This window comes from Triticum aestivum, chromosome 1A (genome assembly GCF_018294505.1).
Source record: "Triticum aestivum cultivar Chinese Spring chromosome 1A, IWGSC CS RefSeq v2.1, whole genome shotgun sequence".
Lineage (NCBI taxonomy): Eukaryota > Viridiplantae > Streptophyta > Magnoliopsida > Poales > Poaceae > Triticum > Triticum aestivum.
The window spans coordinates 299,958,085-299,974,373 of record NC_057794.1 but is presented as its reverse complement, the minus strand read 5'-3'; positions in this window follow the sequence as shown (position 1 = coordinate 299,974,373).

Below are 16,289 nucleotides of genomic sequence, written 5' to 3'. Positions count from 1 at the left end.
GGTCCCCGTAGTGGCTTCCCGTGGCCATGGAGGCAGTTCCCTACGCGGTGGTGAGCACCCGGTTGCCGATGGGAGGCACGCCATTGCCGCAAGGCCCCCCAGGCCGCGCTTTCGCTCGGCGGAGGTGCTGCCGGAGTTCGTCGTGTGGTCGGCGGACCCGACCAGCACATGGCTCCAGCTCCCCCGTTTCTTCGTAGGTGAACTGCCGGCCGGTGCTCGGGGCGGCCTCTGGCTTCAGGCGGATGGTTGCTGCAGCAGGGCCTCCTGGGCTTCGCTGGAGGTCTCCGCTTCTGGGAATGCGGTCCTGACCTGCGGCTGGCAAACGTTTTCCCGTGCGCGCGGCCTGAGCCGGCGGTGCACCCTGCACTTCAAATTCAATGGCGACGCCACCCTCTATGTGAGGGTGTTCGGGGAAGACGGTCGCCGCGCTGGGTGCTACCCCGAAGACGATGACTGCGGCCGCCTGCCTAGCTCTAGTGCTGACCAAGATGAAGATGGCGGTTGGCGTGTAGGCGGCGGCGCTCGGGGCTCGCCAAGCTTCGGCGACTCTCTCTCAGGCAGCAGCTCCTCCAGCGGTGGTCGCGACCAGCCCCCGCGCCATAGCGCCCGCCTGGGTGAAGGTAGCGGGTCAGCCCGCCGTCGCGCCCTGGTGAAGGGAGAGGAGGGATCCGCCTGAGCCCCCAGAGGCAGCTCGAGCTTTCACCGCAAGTTGGTGCCGAGCAATTCGTGCCCATTTTGTTTTTCTTCTTTCCCTGCGCAGAAAAAGAAGGTAGCGTAGGGCCCCGCGGGGGCGTGTTAGAACTGTTGCTGTTAATCATCGTGCTGCTTCCGCTATTTTTGTGCTATGTTTCCGCGCCACGTGCCCATGTGCGGGAATTATTTAGCTCAGTGGGGCTTGATGCGGTCCTCGCCTCCCGAGGCTGAGGCCTCGCCACGCGCTTCATGTGCTGCAAGGATTAGCAGGAGGAGTAGCCTTCGGTCTGGTGGTGGGGGCAATCGGCCCAGGTCCTGCGCTCGTGTCGCGATGCCCGTGGGGCACGGACTGGGAGGGGTGCTCCCACAGCGGACCCGGATAGGAAAGCTTCAAATGATCGGGGCAGAAAACACTCGCGAGGGCGCCCGCGAACCTCCCTTGCAAGATTTGCGAGAGAAAACGAGGCAAGTGAGTGAAAAAGATAAAGAGTCACAAGCCTGGGACGACAATAGCTCCAGTAAAACTTCAAGCAGGAACGAACAAGCCAACTGCAGAAAGCAAATGAAAAAGCCGCGTCCGGCACCTATTCTAGTCTTCGACGTCTTCTCACCAGCGCGGGGCTAAGTGCTACCACTGGGCGTGGGCGGGAGCCCCTGAGGCCCGAGGGCGGCACTCCGGAGACTCCAGGGCATGTACAGCCCCACTCATTATTATGTGAGAGTGTCACGGGCGGCGAGCTTCACAGGCATTGGCCTTCTTCACAGGCACCGGGCCTTTCCCAAAATGCGGCAGCTTCACAGGCATTGGCCTTCTTCACAGGCACCGGGCCTTTCCCAAAATGCGGCATCTTCACAGGCATTGGCCTTCTTCACAGGCACCGGGCCTTTCCCAAAATGTGGCAGCTTCACAGGCATTGGCCTTCTTCACAGGCACCGGGCCTTTCCATAGGCGCTAGGCCTCGCTCAGGGATAGAACCTCCCGAGATGTTGAATGTTCCACGCGTTCTGGACGGGTACCCCCACCGGGGTCTCCAAGCGCGCGGAGCCAGGCCTGGAAACATGAACAACCTTGAATGGGCCCTCCCACATGGGAGAGAGCTTGTGCAGCCCCTCCCTGGAGAGAACCCGTCTAAGCATGAGGTCCCCTACCTTAAGAGTTCTGGGGCAGATGTTGCGGCAGTGGTATCGCCGCAGCGCCTGTCGATACCTTGCCGCTCGTAGCGCGGCCTCTCGATGGCGTTCCTCCCCCAGCACGAGATCCGTCCCCCGCATGGCGTCCTGCTGCGTCTCGTCGAACGCCAGGACCCGTGTGGAGCGACGCCTGACCTCATGAGGGAGGACAGCCTCTGCTCCATAGATGAGGAAGAACGGGGTCTCGCCAGTCAGCTTGGCTGCGGTTGTGCGGATAGACCACATCACGGACTGGAGCTCGTCGTACCAGCCCCTGCCGCAAGCCTCCAGCTTCTTCTTGAAGGTCCTGGCTTTGAGGCCCCTCAGGACCTCCACGTTGGCTCGCTCGGCCTGGCCGTTGCTCCGGGGGTGTGCCACCAAGGCGTAGCATATCTGCGTTCCAAGGTTAGCACAATATGTTTTGAAGATATTACTGGTGAATTGCGAATCGTTGTCGGTGATGATACGGTTAGGCACCCCAAACCGGCTCACGAGACCCTTGATGAACTTGACTGCGGAGCCTGCTGGGATGGTGCGGACAGCTTCAACCTCAGCCCACTTGGTGAACTTGTCCATAGCGACGTAGAGGTAGTGATAGCCCCCTGGCGCCCGAGGGAACGGGCCCAGAATGTCTAGGCCCCAAACTGCGAACGGCCACGAGAGGGGTATAGTCTGTAGACCCCCCGCCGGCTGATGGATCTGCCTAGCGTGGAATTGCCAGGCCTCGCAAGCCTTCACCAGCTCAACGGCGTCGCTGAGTGCTGTGGGCCAGTAGAATCCACTGCGGAACGCCTTGCCGACGAGGGTTCGTGACGATGAGTGGTGCCCACAGTCTCCGCCGTGTATGTCCACCAGCAGCTCCTTCCCTTGCTCTCTGAAGATGCAACGTAGGGACACGTCATTCGGTCGCTTCCGGTAGAGCTCCCCATCCTTGATGCAATAAGCCGTGGCCTGCCGCGCTACATGCCCTGCCTCCTCCTCGCTCTCCGGCAGGGTCCCTTGCATCAAGTAGTTCTTGAGCTCTGCGATCCAACACCCTTCCTGAGGCTATAACGCCAGGAGGAGGCGTGCCCCTGAGGTCGGGCCGTAGGCCGGAGCTCCCGAGGTAGGCGGCTAAGGGAGCTCCTCCCTTGGTTGCGCCGTGCTCGATAGTGACGGTGCCGCCGAGGGTTTGAAGAGCCGCTCCTCGAAGACGCCAGGCTCCTGAGGCAGCCGCCTGGATGCCCTCTTGGTAATGTCATTAGCCTCTTGATTGGTTCCGCGAGGCACATGCTGCAACTCCAGCCCCCAGAACTGTTTCTCCATCTTGCGAACCTCAGCGAGGTAGGCTTCCATGTGCTCATCCTTTGGTTCGTATATCTTGTTGGAGAAGTTGACGAGGAGCTGCGAATCACCCTTGATGATGAAGTGCTTTACCCCTAAGGCGATTGCGGCTTTCAAGCCTGCTATCAGGCCTTCGTACTCTGCTATGTTGTTGGAGACCTTTTCTTCGTGCTGGAAACAGAGTTGCATGGCGTAGAGTTTGTCCTGGGTAGGGGATACGAGCACTGCGCCGTGTCGGGAGAATGCCCCATCGAAGTACATGACCCAGCCGTCTGGTGCCTCACTTCCCGGGGAAAGTGATCGGTCCTCGCCTGCTTCGAGACCCGGTGCTTCTACCCATTCTGCCACGAAACCCGCAAGTGTGGCTCCCTTGATGACTCTGGTCGTACTGAATTCTAGCTGAAATGCCTGTAGTTTGATGTTCCATTCAGCGACTCTTCCAGCTGAGTTGGGGCTCCTGAGTACCCTTTCCAAGGGGTATGCTGAGACGACTTTGATGGGATGGCCTTGGAAATAGTGTCGCAGCTTGCGTGAGGCCACTAATAGCGCGAGGAGGAGTTTTAGAGGCATGGGGTACCGTGCCCTTGCCTCCCGTAGCACCGTGCTGACGAAGTACATGGGATGCTCGACGAGGTTGAGGGTGCTGGCGCAGCTTGCATCCTCCAGAGGTCGAGGCGTCTCCTGAGATGGTGGAGCCCCCAGTGCTTGGTCGCTTGGAGAGGCCTCTCCTGCCCTGGGTGTGTTCTCCTGCTGCGGCTGTTCCCCTCCGGCTACGGTCGTGGTCCTCGCGAGACCCTCTTGGCTTTGCTTTGCTTCAACCCGGACGGTCGCTGCGGCCTTGGTCCGGTGCTCCTCCCTGACCGCCACCAGGGTTGCACTAGCGGAGTAGGGGGTGGCCGCAAGGTAGAGCACCAGGGGCTCCCGTGGACGCGGAGCTACCATCACTGTTGGGCTGGTAAGGTACCTCTTGAGATCTTGGAATGCCTTGTCGGCCTCTTCAGTCCATTCGAAGGGGCCCTTCTTCTTCATCAGCTTGAAGAAGGGCAGTGCTTGTTCCCCCAGCTTGGAGATGAAGCGTCCTAGCGCGGTTACACGCCCGGTGAGCTTCTGCATCTCTCTGAGGGTCCTTGGCGGGCTCATGTCTTCGACTGCTTTGACCTTCTCCGGGTTGGCCTCGATGCCCCTATGGGAGATGAGGAAACCTAGGAGCTTACCCGAGGGGACCCCAAACACGCACTTCTCCGGGTTGAGCTATAGGTCCACTTCGTTGAGGCTCGCAAAGGTTTCTTCCAGGTCTTGTATCAGGGTTTTTGCCTCCCGGGACTTCACCACAATGTCGTCGACGTAAGCTTCAGCGTTCCTCCCGAGCTGCCGGCCTAAGGCGATGTGCATCAGCCGCTGAAAGGTTGTGCCTGTCTTGCGCAACCCAAATGGCATGCACGTATAGCAGTACTATGACGCCCCGAGACCGATGTGCCAGGTGTCTTCCTGTTATTTGTTGTCGTTGCCATGTCATTCGCTTGCGTGTTGCATTTTATCATGTCATCATGTGCATTGCATCATCATGTTTTCAAAACTTGCATCCGTCCCGGCCTCCTCGTTCTCTCCGTTGTCCGTTCTGAGCCCAGACACACTTGCACACGCCCGCGGCATGTTCGAAATAGTATTTTATAAGTGGCCGGAAAATGTTCTCGGAATGGGATGAAAGTTGGCGTGTGGTGTTGTTTTGTTGTCAGTAGACCGCCCGCCAAGTTTCATCGCGTTCGGAGCTCGTTTGATATCCCAACCGATAAACTATAGCGGCAATATAGCCGGTCTAACGTTGGACGTTTTCGTTCTCCGGAAACAATCGCCGGGCCTCTCTCTCTTCTCTTCTCTCAGCTCGAGACCATCTACACAGCTCACTACCAACCGCCAGGTCCAACCTAACCTCTCTCGTCAGCCCGTAGCCCCCCTCGCGTGCGTCCGAAAGTTGTCCCGAACCCGACCCGGACTGTCGCCACCGTTGTGTCCGGATCATCCCCAAACATCTACAAAGTGTCTCCGTTTTCTTATATGGGCTCCCTAGCCTATTTATTCTCGACCGCCCGATTACGATCGGAGGGTCCTTCTAGCCCGTAATCAGCCACCTACTGTATATATAATGTTCAACCCTAAAAATTAGGGGAGCTGTCCCATCCACTCCTCCTCGCGCTGCCACTCTCTCAAAAATCCCCATCGGGATCTTCCCCGACCAGAATTCCACCATTCAGCTCTCCACCAGATCCACCTCTCCCCCCTGATGCACTTCTATCGATCCAGCCAACAACCAGAGAAGCCCCTGCTCCTCTCTTTCCGCGCCTTGCTCCATCCTCTCCGTCCTCCTACCATTGAGCAGCACCCGGGCTCGTGGATGCCCGGCGCCCGAAGCCTCCTACCCCCCTGTTGATGCAGCTCCCCGTAGCCTCTCTCCTTCCCCTGTTTCTTCTCTCTCCCTCACCTCGCAGCCTCTGTCTTTTTCTTCAGGACGACAGGAGCATGCCCCACCATGGCCGCCTCGCCCCGGAGCAAGCTCGTAGGCGTCCTCGTCATCCTAGCACCGTCCGCCACCAAGACCGGCCGGATCCAGACGAACTCAAGCTTCCTCGCCATGGAGACCACCGCGGACTTCGACGCCGCCGTCCTCGTGCTGCATTGCCGCTGATGCCCATGTCAGCGATCGCCACTGCCTCCTTTGCTTCAGGCCACCACGTCGGTCACCGGATCCGAACCCAGATGCCTCCCTCACCCGCTCCCGCGTCCGGTCGCCGTCGATCCTTGCCTGCATTGCCTCGCTAAGTCCCTGTAATCGCGCCATAGTTCATCTGTTGCTGTCTCTGTTTCTTCAGAGCGAGCAGTTTGCCCGCTCGCTTGTGCCGTGCGTTGACCACGCCCTGCCTCTTCGGTCGAGGCCCAGCTGCTGCCAGATGCAGCCCGCGTCCAGCCTCCCCACCGAGCCGGCCCATGAGGCCTGGTGAGCACCAGATCCAGTGCCCTCTCCTGTACGCTGTTGGGCCATTCAGTTTCGGCCCAGTTCCTATTTTTTTTCCTGTCTGCGATTTTAGCATTATCCAGAGAGCAACAGTTTTGCAGTTTAGACCCCAAACTTCATGCATATAATAACCCACAACTTGTCCATCGGTTTAAAATGAATTATATATGAAATATGCTTAGTTTTTCATCTAGTTTCTTTATATGTCATTTTCATCCATGTTTAAAATGTTTAAAATGTTGTTTGCATTAATTTACTCATGTGCCATGCTAAAATGATTTAATTCATAACTAAATAACCGTAACTCCGAATTTAATAATCTTTATATGTAAATGGGGTAGAATTTTGCCTAGTTTAACATGGTGGCCTTATTTTGCATGCTTAACAACTCTAAAATTATATTTAGGGCAGAACAGTACCAAACCTAATATATGCATATGAGGAGTTTCCGGAATTGTTGTTCGTTGTTTCTGTCCTCATTTAAACTTGACTAGATAGGTAGTTTTCTTTGCTTCACCCTCTTGCCATGTTTAACAACATTTAATATTGTTGGGTACATAAACAAGATCGAACTAAATAAGTCATGTGGTATTTTCTTCAATATGCAACTCCGTTGCATATTGAGCTCCACTTAATTTGTAGTATTGCTTGTGCATTTTGCCATGTCATTTATCATTAAACCGGACATGCATCATACTTGTTTGCACATCATGCCATGCTTATGTGATGTTTGTTCACCATGATTGTTTGCTTCTTTCCGGTGTTGCTTCTTCGGGTTGGTTCCGATAACGTCGTGTTGTGAGGATTCGTTCGACTACGTCCGTTTGTCTTCTTGATGGACTCGTTCTTCTTCCTTGCGGGATTTCGGGAAAGATGACCATTCCCTCGGAATCACTTCTATCTTTGCTTGCTAGTTGCTCGCTCTTTCGCTATACCTATGTTGTGATACCTACCACTTGCTTATCATGCCTCCCATATTGTTGAACCAAGCCTCTAACCCACCTTGTCCTAGCAAACCGTTGTTTGGCTATGTTACCGCTTTGCTCAGCCCCTCTTGTAGCGTTGTTAGTTGCAGGTGAAGATTGAAGTTTGTTCCTTGTTGGAACATGGAGGTATTGTTCCTTGTTGGGACATGTTTACTTGTTGGGATATCACAATATCTCTTATTTAATTAATGCATCTATATACTTGGTAAAGGGTGGAAGGCTCGGCCTTTTGCCTAGTGTTTTGTTCCACTCTTGCCGCCCTAGTTTCCATCATATCGGTGTTATGTTCCCGGATTTTGCGTTCCTTACGCGGTTGGGTAATAATGGGAACCCCTTGACAGTTCGCCTTGAATAAAACTCTTCCAGCAATGCCCAACATTGGTTTTACCATTTGCCACCTAGCCTTTTTCCCTTGGGTTTCGCGGACTCAAGGGTCATCTTTATTTTAACCCCCCCCGGGCCAGTGCTCCTCTGAGTGTTGGTCCAAACTAGAGTCCTGTGCAGCGCCCCCTCGGGGAAACTCGAGGTTTGGTTTTAGTTGTATGGAGAGCTCATCTGAGTGTGCCCTGAGAACAAGATATGTGCAGCTCCTATCGGGATTTGTCGGCACATTCGGGCGGTGTTGCTGGTTTTGTTTTACCATTGTCGAAATGTCTTGAAGAACCGAGGTACCGAGTCTGATCGGAACGTCTCGGGAGGAGGTATATTCCTTCGTTGACCGTGAGAGCTTGTCATGGGCTAAGTTGGGACACCCCTGCAGGGATTTGAACTTTCGAAAGCCGTGCCCGCGGTTATGGGCAGATGGGAATTTGTTAATGTCCGGTTGTAGATAACTTGAACCTTAACTTAATTAAAATGAGTCAACTGCGTGTGTAACCGTGATGGTCTCTTTCCGGCGGAGTCCGGGAAGCGAACACGGTGTTGGAGTTATGTTTGACATAGGTTGTTCTAGGATCACTTCTTGATCATAGTTTATCGATCGTGCTTTGCCTTCTCTTCTCGCTCTCTTTTACGTATGTTAGCCACCATATATGCTAGTCGCTTGCTGCAGCTCCACCTCATACCTTTTACCTTACCCATAAGCTTAAATAGTCTTGATCGCGAGGGTGCGAGATTGCTGAGTCCCTGTGGCTCACAGATACTTCCAAAACTAGTTTGCAGGTGCCGATGTTACAGAGCAGGTGACGCAACCAAGCTCAAGGAGGAGCTCGATGAAGATCTTGTCCTTTGTGTTGTCCCGTTTCCAGTTGATCAGTAGTGGAGCCCAGTTGGGGTCGATCGGGGACCTTGTCGCATTTGGGGTTCTTCTTTTATTTTGGTTCCGTAGTCGGACCTTGATTGTATCTGGTTGATGTAATGCTTTATTCATGTAATTGTGTGAAGTGGCGATTGTAAGCCAACTATGTATCTTCTCCCTTATGTATTACATGGGTTGTTTGCGAAGATTACCTCACTTGCGACATTTCTTTCAATGTGTTTATGCCTCTAAGTCGTGCTTCGACATGTGGGAGATATAGCCGCATCGAGGGTGCTACAAGTACACTCCACATGGGGTCAGGAAAGCCGTTTTTCCACGTATTCTACCGCCATCTTGATCTGGTGATAGCCCGAGAAGGCATCTAGGAAGCACAATAGGTCACACTCTGTGGTAGAGTCGACTATCTGGTCAATGCGGGGAAGCGGAAATGGATCCTAAGGGCAGGCTTTGTTGAGGTTGGTGAAGTCGACACACATGCGTTCCTTTCCTCCCTTTTTCGGCACAACGACCGGATTAGCCAGCCAATCAGGGTAGCGGACCTCGCGGATAACTCCTGCCGCTTCTAGCTTCCAGGTCTCTTGAACGATGAAAGCTTGTTTCTCAGTGGATTGTCGCCTCGCCTTCTGCGTCACGGGGCGCATGTTGGAGCACACGTTGAGGTGATGCTCAATCACACCCCTCGGGACCCCTGCTAACTGATCAGGTTCCCATGCGAACACCTTCTTGTTCGCACGCAGGAACCTCACCAGGGCCTTCTCCTGCTCGGGCTCGAGGTTGGCGCCTATGATGAAGGTGGCGTCAGTGGACCCATCCTCGTCGACCTGTACCTGCTTGGTTTCCGCCTTGTCTTGGGTGAACAACTGCTTCTTTTTAGCCGGCACAGCCCCCTTGGGCTCAAAGGGCGTTGGTGCTGGTGGGCTGCGCCACCGCGGCCGCCCTGAAAGCAAGCTTGAGCGCCTGCAGCACATCCTTGTGTCTCCTGACACGGTAAGGACGCCGCTGCTCCCGGGCATCTTCATGAGGTTGTACGTCGGGTGAGTTGCTACCATGAACTGGGCCAAGGCCGGATAGCCGAGGATGGCGTTGTAGGGGAGGCTGATGGGGGCGATGGAAGTCGAACAGCTCTGTGCGAAAGTTGTCGTGGGTGCCGAAGGTCACTGGGAGGTGGATCTGTCCCAAGGAGATGGTGGAACCGACTTCGACACCCGAGAAAGGCCTGCTAGGCTGAAGCTAGTCTAGCGGCACGTGGAGGAGGCTGAAGGCCTCCACCGAGAGCACGTTGAGGCCGGCACCGCCGTCGATGAGGGTCCTGGTGACGGCCACCTGGCAGATGGTGGGGGTGCATAGCATCGGGAGCGCACCCAAACCGATGGGGTTGAAGGGGTGATCATCAGAGTCAAAGGTTAGATCGGCCTCGGGCGCCACCCAGCCCGGGGGGGCTTCTCGGCGCTTGGAGGCAGTGCTGATCCGGCGGGTGAACGGCTTGATGTGGTGGCTCGAGGGTGGTGCCTGTGAGCCACCCAGGAGAGCTGCGACGACGGGCGGCACTGGTGCGGCATAACGGGCGAGGAAGAGGTTGCGCAGCTCCTCCCAGGAGGTCACAGAAGCCGTCGGCAGGTGGAGGAGCCACGTGCGCGGGTCACCGACGAGGGTCATGGGAAACCAGTTAGCCATCACCCGGTCATCGCCCCCGGCTTTGAGGATGGCCTCCTCATATGCCAGCAAGAAAACCAGCGGATCCGTCGCGCCGTTGTAGCGCGGCGGCATCTCAGGCTTGAACTTGTGCGGCCACTGCACCTGTCGCAAGGTGGGGGCCAAGATTCGGAGCCCCCCGGCCCCAGTGCCGGTATCGGTTGCCGGAGCGGGCAGCGCGTTGTCCGCCATGAGGGCGAAACACGATGTTTGTGGAGAGCGGGTCACCGGGAGGGAGAACTCCGGCGCACCCCTACCTGGCGCGCCAAATGTTGGATTTCGGGTTCCGGCAGACCCTTAAGGTTCGAACTCTGGGGTGCGCACGGAGATCTTTCCCCTACCGACTCGCGCTTCTATGACTCGCAAGAAATCTAGGCCGGAGAGAAGAACACTCAAGGGACACGAGGTTTATACTGGTTCGGGCCACCGATGTGGTGTAATACCCTACTCCAGTGTGTGGTGTGGTGGATTGCCTCAGGGGCTGATGATGAACAATACAGGGGAAGAACGGCCTCGCGAGAGGTGTTCTTGAGCTGGTGCGGTATGTGCTACTCGGTCTGGATCCCCCTCCCTTTATGGTGGCTAGTCCTACTTATAGAGGCCCTAGTCCTCTTCCCAAAATGTGAGCGGGAAGGACGCCAACAATTGGCCATTTTAAAGGAGAACATCTAGTACAAGTTATCATGACCAAAGGTGGTCTTCGGCTGCCAAAAGCACTAGTGATGATGTCGTCTTGGGCTCCATGGTGACCTCCGTCCTGCCGCTCTGCTGGTCTTGGTCTCGTTGCACCGGAATGGTAACCTTTGCCCGATGCCTTGGAATGTGCTTGCTCCCTTTGCACCGAAGGGGAAACAAGGACACTACACGGGCCGGCACCCGCCTGGCGCCCGCCTCATCTCGATCATCATGGCTTGCGTCACGGGCTCCTCGCGAGGTGCCCCTGCCTTGATCTCTCCGCCTCCTCACGAGCCTGCCTAATGAGGTTGCTCCTGAGGAAGCTTCCTATTGTCCGCCCCGCAAGGCTTGGCCCCTCGCGAGGGTCTTGAGTTTGAGCTGATGAAGCTGGGCCGCACTAGGCCCCCACTCGAGCCACGCCGCAGGCCGCAGGCAGGCAAGTCTGGGGACCCCCGTTCCCAGAACGCCGACAGTCCAAATCATTAAAAGGGTTCCAGCCAAATTGCCGAAAGGTTCCGTTCGAGTCGATAAAGAGTTCTGACTTAGATTATGAAATATTCCGGCCGGATTATCAGAAAGTTCCGGTTCAAAGGTTCCGGATTATCAAAAGTTCTGGCTGGATCATCAAGAGGTTTCAGTTCAAAAGTTCCGGATTATCAAAAGTTCCGGCCGAATTATTAAGAAGTTCCGGTTCCAGAAATTCCGGTTCAAAAAGTTCCGGCCGAGTTATGTGGAGACCTCAGGCACTAGAAGACACAAAACTAATCAACTCTTCTGTCAAAAACAAAAGCAGCACTATGCATTATCCAGCGCCAGCATCCGGCAAAAAATACCAGGTGTTGTTTTTCCTGTGTATTTTATCAGTACATGTTAATTCGTCCGACAACACTTACTCTGGTCTGTAATGTTTTTACGCAGGGCAACTATTAAAAAAAGGGGTGCGAGTATACCACAGATGCATGTTTGGCTGTGCCGCAAGGCTTCACGGACAAGCGTGTCATGGTCCAGTTTACATCAACATGCCGGCCGACTCGCCCGTCCGCGCCGCATTACAGAGCCACAGACGACTCGCCCGCCCGCCCTCGCGACCGTTTCACGCGTCCGCATCGGCTTACAATGAGGAGGACAATTTCCTCGTCCGCACCGGCTTATAAACGCCGCGGCCGATTCATCTGTCTGCTCCCACGGCCGATTCACCCGTGAGGGATTTCAGTTTCACCTAATGATCATCAACTTCATGACGGATTATTTTTCGGCCTAAACACATCAGGTGATGTCCACCTAAAATATATTTTATTAGCACATATTATTTTTGTTAAAGATCAATTTATCTTTGCCTTGGTCTGCAATATTGTTTATGCAGGACAATTATTCACTGCAAAAGCTATGGTTGTGTCATGGATGTATAACTCGCGCCACCATTATAATGCGCTAGTATATTACCATGCCGTCAAGATCGATGAATATATGTGCAAGCCACCATTCGGCAGACCGGTTTACATCACTATGATGTGGCTAACTCGCCCGTCCACGCCGGTTTACAATGTTGTGGCCGATTCATGTGTCTGTGCTGCCTCTGAAGCCTCATCATCCTTGTCGTCCGTCTCCCGAGGCCTGGTTTACATCAACACATAGGGCCACACCTGTTTGCATGAGTTGTTTATTGAGTATAAAGCCAGTCACTTCTTGGGTAGCCCAGTTTTCTTCCAATAACTCTGGAGCAAATTACCATATACTATCAACTGTCGTCTGCACTAGGTGGCCCAATGGGTAGGCGCACAAGTCGCCGCCACTGCAGTTTGGTTAACTTCAAATAGCCTGTTGGAAGGAACCATTGGCCGTGTTGCTGACCCAGCTCATACGGGATCATTTATAACCCGCCTCAGTCACCTCAACCTTCTGTGCATTCACATCATGCTATCAACACCAATGATATACAACTTATGTCGGTTTATATCACGGTCAAATATGGAGAATCTCAAGCCAACTTCTCGAGTCACCTTGAGACTCGGGGGCTACAATGACATGACTCAGCAAATCTTGCCAGTTTCAGCAAATTTAAGAACCCCAGGACGATGGAGGGAAAGATAACCAGGTACAAGAGGCTACTGTTATATTGATGAAAATTTAAAGGCCGTCAGAAATTTCTGTCTTAGAAAGTATATGACAGTTATAAAATCCCGGCTCAATGAAGAAGTTCCGGGTCATCAGAAAGGATTTCGGTTTTAAATCCGGTTCAAGGGAAATCAGTCTCACTGAAGCTCTCAAATATCCGGTTTAAAATCTGGTTCAAGGGAAATCTGTTCTCCCACAAAGTTCTGAAGCTTTCAAATCCGGTTTAAGAATTTCCAGTTCAAAAAAAGAATTAACTTCTCGCAAGTTTGAGTTTAAAGGTCGTCAGAAAATTTCCGGCTAAAATTGAAGATTCTAGTTCAAAATCCGGCTCAAGGGAAAGATGTCTCCCATAAAGCTTTGAAGCTCTTAATATCCGGTTTAACATCCGGTTCAAAAAGAAATATCTCTCACAAAGTTCGAGTTCTCAGAAAGGTTAAAGGTTACCGAAGAGGACCTGTTGCCATGATGCGCGGTTCAAACATGGGTTATCCTGCCTTACTGGCTTATCATATTATTGATCACATGGGGGCTTCTGTTTAAGCAGAGTTCTGATTACATATTGATCCGGCTATCAAGCCAATATTATCATAAGAGCACAACTTTGGTTACTTCGGTAATCCGGCTATCAAGCCAATATTATCACAAGGGGCCAAAGAGAGTCTGTTGCACAGCACAGCTCAAACATGGGTATCCCTTGAGCACATCTCATAATATCACTTGGGGGCTATGTTCGAACCATAGTCACACCTCTTGATAGGCTTAAGGCCACCAGGGAAATCATTTGGGGGCTCTGGTCGTATCCGAACCATAGCTACACCTCTTGATAGGCATAAGGGCACTAGGGAAATCACTTGGGGGCTTGGTCGTATCCGAACCATAGCTACACCTCTTGATAGGCATAAGGGCACCAGGGAAATCACTTGGGGGCTTGGTCATATCCGAACCATAGCTACACCTCTTGATAGGCATAAGGGCACCAGGGAAATCATTTGGGGGCTCTGGTCGTATCCGAACCATAGCTACACCTCTTGATAGGCATAAGGCCACAAGGGAAATCACTTGGGGGCTTGGTCGTATTCGAACCATAGCTACACCTCTTGATAGGCATAAGGCCACCAGGGAAATCACTTGGGGGCTATGGGTTCGAACCATAGTTACACCTCTTGATAGGCATAAGGGCAGTAGGGAAATCACTTGGGGGCTTGGTCGTATTCGAACCATAGTTACACCTCTTGATCAGCGCAATGCCACAATTATGACTACATGGGGGCTCTGGTCGTATCCGAACCATAGCTTAAACCCTCTTGATCATACATATACATCATCATATATTGCATCATATGTTGCATCATCATTACATCATCGTAGCATGTATCATATGTGCATGGATATACCGGCGTTCATTAACCCGGCTTAACTTTCAATGACAAGTGGTTTGTACATGATCACTTATAATCCGGCGCTTATTAACCCGGTCTGGTTTTGACTAACAAGTCGCCAGTGTTATAAGGAAAATCTGGTGTTTATTATATCCCGGTATGGTTTATTATCATAATCCGGCAAATTAAGGAAGGAGTTCTCAATACTGAAGATTGGGGTTACCACCCTCACTACAAGAATTGGTTAAACCAACGAGGTGATTCAATGTCACAGGTATCATCTATGTCATATTTGATTATCTTCAATTACAGCTTTGGTTATAAACCCCGGCTATTTATATGGGCATTATGACCCGCCCTGCAGTAAACCGCCAAGGATTCTTGTGATCTACTTGTGTGCAAGATAAGAATGCATTCGGGTGGCTACCCACCCTGGTTTTCGATGTTAAGTCGCCAGGGCATATGTTATTTACACTTTGTGCAGGATTTGCAGAATTATGGTATATAAATTCAAGCTCATCATCAAAATTGATGCTTCAAAAGGGTTATCCATTTTGGATTTTCTAAAAGGCTATCAGCCGCCGGGTTATAAAAATTCCGGCTTACAATGAATGCGCATTAAGTCGCCATCGGCCAAGAGCCACTGAGTATTTAAACTACGGACTTACTTATCAACTGGTAAGATATTCATATCTTTCATAGCCAAAATTGGCTGGATTTTCATGATGATATTGAATGATTGAGGTTTTTAAACCGAATTATATTATTCAAATCTTCAAATAGCCAAACATGGCTGGATTTTTTATGGTTATCAATAACCAGTATTATGATCAAGGTTTTCAAAGTCGCTTTAGCGCAATGGCTATCATATTATCAATGGATACGATTTATTCTACAATGGAGGGAATAGTCCTGAGTCGCTGCAGGCTTATGACCCGGCACTTGGGGGCTACATTAATTATTCAAATGGAGATTATATCAAATATGCAAGTATCATGTCGCTGCAAGCATGCGCCATGACACTTGGGGGCTAATGCAAAGTCATTTTTATTGGCCTTATTGAAGATCCGACTCATCACATCATAATGAGCCGGCCCTTGGGGGCTACCAATTGCTCCTATCAATGATTCAAGGTACATAAGTCTTAATCCATTATATTCAAAGGTCCACTGCTCAGTTGGTAAAAACACAAAGCTCTTAACCTTGTTGACGTGGGTTCAAGCCCCATGGTGGAGTTACATCATATGATATTAGTTTCAATGAAGCATGATTATATTTATAAAGTCCCTGCTCATTATTGCATAACAACCCGACACTTGGGGGTTACACTGGTTGAAGTTTTTATGAGCATACGACAATTACAAGTCCCAGGTTAATGCAAGCATGACAACCCGGCACTTGGGGGCTACATATATGGAGTATTCAGTCTTTACTAGTGATTGAGATGAACAACATGGATTTCTTCAAAGTGGTAATATTTATATTGAAGCAAGTCTTAAATCATCACTTTGTTTCTGCTCAAGACTTGGGGGCTATAGAGCATTGAAGGCCGATTCAAATAGATTCCTTATTTACAATGTTTCTCCTAGAAGCAAATTGATTATGAAGCTGGTTTATTGACCCGGATTTTCTAGAAGAACAAAATGACAAGGACTTAAGGATGTTCAGGTGCCGGTTTACAAGAGTTCTTAACCCGGAGCACAACCTGTCAAATTGGTTCTTGTGTTTATTTTGCGGTATAAGTTTACCATGGATAAATCCAAGCTAAACTTGGGAGCTAATGTCGGGGATATACCCCGCGGCGTAAACCGGCCGGAAGTATAACCCAGCCGAACTTGGCATTTCATTGGTAACCCGCCAGAGGATTGGCGACTTACGTGTCTGGCGGTTCACTGGTATGACGATTCACGAGCCTGAAGACTCATTGGTGATCCGGCGCGTGTTTCAGGTGGATGACAAGGCCCAAGGCCCAGAAGGCCAGCTCATGT